The sequence below is a fragment of the Myotis brandtii genome, unplaced genomic scaffold, assembly GCF_000412655.1.
Source record: "Myotis brandtii unplaced genomic scaffold, ASM41265v1 scaffold144, whole genome shotgun sequence".
Classification (NCBI taxonomy): domain Eukaryota; kingdom Metazoa; phylum Chordata; class Mammalia; order Chiroptera; family Vespertilionidae; genus Myotis; species Myotis brandtii.
In genome coordinates this window covers 547,313-552,213 of record NW_005355159.1, presented here as the reverse complement: position 1 = coordinate 552,213, position 4,901 = coordinate 547,313, and positions in this window count along the sequence as shown.

Below are 4,901 nucleotides of genomic sequence, written 5' to 3'. Positions count from 1 at the left end.
TATATTCCACTGGTATGATGACATAGAATATCCTTATATTGTTGTGTAATATATTCTTAATATTACTCGCAGGACAATGGAGCATTTCATTTTATTTATGGGCTGATGTTTTCTGTTTTGCCTGTATCCCAACAACTATGAGCTCTTTGAAGGCAGGTATTTTATTATATACCTAGGCCAGAAAATCTGACATATAATCAGAGCAAATTATAATTGACAAAGAAGTGAGTGTTAATAGACACAAATTTGTACAATGGTTAATCCAACTGACTGAGTGTCTCAGAAGAAATTCCCAGGAGATTCCTGATTAGAAGAGTGTAGACTTTGCCCTAGAAAATACAAAAACAAAGGGATCTGTACACAACTGTTTAACTTTTTCTCAGTAATGTGAACAAGGGTCATGTGGCTCTGGCATTAGACTGGTGATGGTTTCATCACACCGGCAACATGATTTTGGTAGTTTCAATATATCACCCCAAATCTGTGCTCTGTAGGTCAGAATATACCTTGATTATTAGGATCAGCATCCAACAAGCAAGGATTGGGACACTAACTGTGTACTAGGCTCTTTGTTGGTGTAGGTCTTATAGTTGTGTTCAAATTGGGGAACTTGTACCATGGAGATTGCCAGGGTTCAGCCCCAGCGGTCCAAGCGTTCCCAAAGGTGTGGACAGAGTCGGCAAAGAATGAAGGACACAGAGACAGCGTTCAAATGATCAGCATAGCCAGGTTCTCTGTTTATTGTCCTGTTACATCTGTATTTATACCATTTGATCCTATAAGCATGCCTCTATAGTTACATCATCATATGTTTTGGGTCCTCCTTTTACCTTCTACAGTTCCTTGTTTTATGTTTATAGTTTCTTATCTGACCTTTGATAAAAATCTTATCTCTATCTAGCTGTGTTGATTTTAATCTTGTCTAGGTTAGACTCTGTGTTCCATTATAAGGGCTAGTTTGTTGTCACTATTCCAAGGTCATTATCCTATTATTCTACTGTTAAGCTATTAGGAAATAACTGAAGGAGATTTTTCTATTCTATGGCCTAAGTAAGGATTATGTAGCTTAAGCGTGATTGTTCGTAGTTAAGGTGATTAACTACCCGCCTGGGACTTAATTAAGGGGTTTTACTGATTTATTCCCTTCCCTAGCCCTGTTAATCCCTAACTCCAGGGAAACATTCCCACCTGGGGAAACAACCTTTCTCGGGGAGGTGGCTCTGGTTAAAACACATAGCGCTAAGAAGGGGAGCAAACATATTAAGAACAGTATGCCATATACGCCAGGTCCCTTGAAACATATGCTGTGCAGATGTTTCTTCCCTACAGCGACTGTGTCAAGCAGCAAGGGTGGAACGGCTTCCGGCAGAGATACACCAGGACTTCCCATTTGGTGTTTGAGCACAGAGGAGTGTTAAGTTTTTATTTGCTTGTTTGTTTTGTTTTCTGTTTGTTAGAGGAGTGTTAAGTTTAAATAAAATAACATCTATATTGGAAAGGGTTCGAATGTAAAGGATCATTCTTTAGGAACCACATGACTATTTGACAAAGGAGCATGTTTCATTTTGCAAGTGTACATTCCCTGACCTGAAATTCACAGGTTGGGATGTGGGGAAGCACCGGACATGGTTAGAAAGTCTGTGAGGAGGATTTTCCGAAAGGTTGGGGCCTCTCAGGGGGACCTTGCTGAAGGCGGCACCCTCTGCCTTGACTTTTCCCAACAAGTCCGAGCTCTTGGGTGTTTTACTGGAATCTCTATGTTTAGTCTTCAAACCCGACCTTATAGAAGCATGTGCTTTCTCAAGGATACTTACCCTGCTGATTGTATCTAATAGTTAATTTTAGTTCAAGCTGTTGTTACAATAAATGCCTAAGAAGGCAGGCAATCAAGGCTATTTGCTCCTAAAGCAAATCAGCCCCTTAGCCTTCTCTTTCACAGAAATGTGTGTCAAGTAATCATTCATCCATCATTCAGGGTCTGCCGGTCAGCTCCGGCATTGGGACAGTGTCCTTGCTCCAGGGTATAGCCACATAGCCATGAGATGGAGCTGAGCTTGGCATCTGGGCAAAGGGCAGTGAGGTTCCAGAGGCACACTAGGACCCTTCTCTCTCCCTTGGCAATTCATGGATAACCTCTGGCCAGATTCCTATCAAGCCATCCCCACAAGTTATGGATTTGGAAACAGATTCATTTGAGATTTTCCTTGTAATAAAATGGCTCCTCTATTAGAAGAGTGATAGCAATACCTGTGGCCACATCTTATCAACTCTTTGGAACAAAATACGTTCACATCACACCTACTTTCAGCTCTGTTCTGACAGGTTAATGATGCTTTAAAAAAAAAAGTCAAATGCAATTTTCCAGCTCAAATAGTTTCCAGGATCTACTCCACTCCTTATCTTGAGTTATTTACCTCTTGTGAACAACATAGCTGAAGACACATAACATGTCTCCATTTTACATAAAAGTCTTTTTCCCCCTTTAATACTTGATTCTACCTCCTAAGATTGTGAACATTGTGAGTTGCTAAGTGAAAAATGTTTTATAGGTTAGAGTCAGGGAGTCATCCAATTTAGCACTGGATTTTTCAGATGAGGTAATAGGCATGTGAAAAAGCAGGGACTTGACCAAGGTGACATGAGTCAGAAATAGAAAGAGAAATAGAGTTCAAGTCTTCTGATTTTAAAACTTTGTTTCTTAATCTTTTCTTTTTGAACCTAAAACTCCTTCTGATAAACATAAAAATCTTACCTCTCCACCAAAGATTTTGGTACAGCCTCTCAGAGAGCCATCATTCTGTTGGGAATCACTGTATCTTCTGAATAAAGGCATTTCTTTTTTTATGGCTGAACACTGATCCTTCAGATACTAGTAATCAGACATTGATACTGCCAGGCACGTAACAGGAACTCAACATTTACATTTTAAAAGATAAGGACTTAAAAAAAGGGCTTATGTCGATAGGTAGTATGAGATTCAAATAATACAACACTGTATAGGACTATACTGAATACTTTCGCTATTCTCTTTTATTTTTTTAAATATGTTTTTATTGATTTTTGAGAGAGGAAGGGAGAGGGATAGATAGAAACATGGATCGGCTTCCTCCTGCACACATACACTCCCACTAGGGATTGGCCAGAAACCCAGCCTGACAGGGAATGGAACAGATGAGATCTTGATTCATGGGCTGACGCCCAACCACTGAGCCACACTGGCCAGGCACTTTCACTCTATTCTCATCTTGAGTCTCAGCAAGTGAGGTATTGTTGTCTGCGTTCCAGTTTTGCAGCTGAGGAAATCAAGACATAGAGGGTTTAAGTGACTTCCCAGGGTCACAGCAGAACCAGGACTCACACCTTTTTCATCACTTCCTATATCCTCCTCCAAAAGCCGGTAAGATTTAAAAGGTCTGTATAATTTCCACATCCTACCCATAAATATCTCACATCAGAGACTATAAAGCTGCCATTCCATTAAGGCAGTAACCGCCCCCCTTACCCCCCTCCCTTATTTTTCCTTAAGAATGACCTGGGTTGCCCTGGCCAGTTTGATTCAGTGGATAGAGCATCGACCAGCAGACTGAAGGATCCCAGGTTCAATTCTAGTCAAGGACATGTACCTCAGTCATCAGTGTTTCTCCCTCTCTGTCTCTCCCCCTCCCTTCCACTCTCTCTAAAAATCAATGAAAAAATATCCTCGGGTGAGAATTAACAAAAGAATGACCTGGGTATACTCAGGCCCGTGGTCAGCAAACGGTGGCTCTCGAGCCACATGTGGCTCTTTGGCCCCTTCAGTGTGGCTCTTCCACAAAATACTACATGCGGGCGTGCACGTACAGTGCAATTGAAACTTCGTGGCCCATGCGCAGAAGTCGGTATTTTGTGGAAGAGCCGGTATTTTGTGTAAGAGCCACACTGAAGGGCCAAAGAGGCGCATGTGGCTCGTGAGCCGCGGTTTGCCGAGCCGCAGTTTGCCGATCACTGACTTGGGCTAAAAAAGAAGGATCTCTTACCCTTTGAGACAGCATGGAGGGACCTGGAGAGTATTATGCTAAGTGAAACAAGCCAGTCAGAGAAAGGCAAGTATCACATCATCTCACTCATATGTGGAATCTAAAGAGCAAAATAAACTGATGAACAAAACAGATCCAGAGACATAGAAGCATGGAACAGACTGTCAAATCTCAGAGGGAGGGTTCGGGTGGGTGGGAAGAAATTACCCAAAGAACTTGTATGCTTTTATGCATAACCCATGGACACAGACAACAGTGTGGTGGAGGCCTGGAGCAGGGGCAGGTGCAGGCTAGAAGAGGTCAATGGGGGAAAATGTGGACATTTGTAATACTTTCAACAATAAAGATCCTAATATATATAAAGAGCTAGGTGCCCTCATGACCGAACGGGCGACCAGTCACCATGAAGCCCATGGAGCACCTCTCGGTCCCCCCCTTCCCACGGCCCCCAAGCTGCTCACCATGAGGGGGGGCTGGTGGTGGGGTGGGCCTGGGGACTGTTGAGCAACGGTGGCTGGCTGCTTCGTGGGGTAGCCTGAGGAGCAGTAGAGGGGCTGGGGGGGAGGGGAGGGGAGCCTAGTGGAGCAGTCACGGGGTTCACGGAGCATCATGTAGCGTCGCAGGGTGGCAGAGGCCATGCGCTGGAGGCCAGGCTAGGCCTAGGGACCCTAACCGCACACTATTTTGTGCGCTGGGCCTCTAGTTAAATAATAATAAAATAAAATATACCTAGGCCCCTCCACTAAAGGTTTTGATAAAATAGTCTGGAGTGGGCATGGGAATCTATTTTTTTAGAATACTAAAATCGAGAGACGCTAAGGTGTATTTGTAGAAACGAATAAGGTGAATTTTCACTTTGGTGGTAAAAGCCTGTGCTTTTACTTC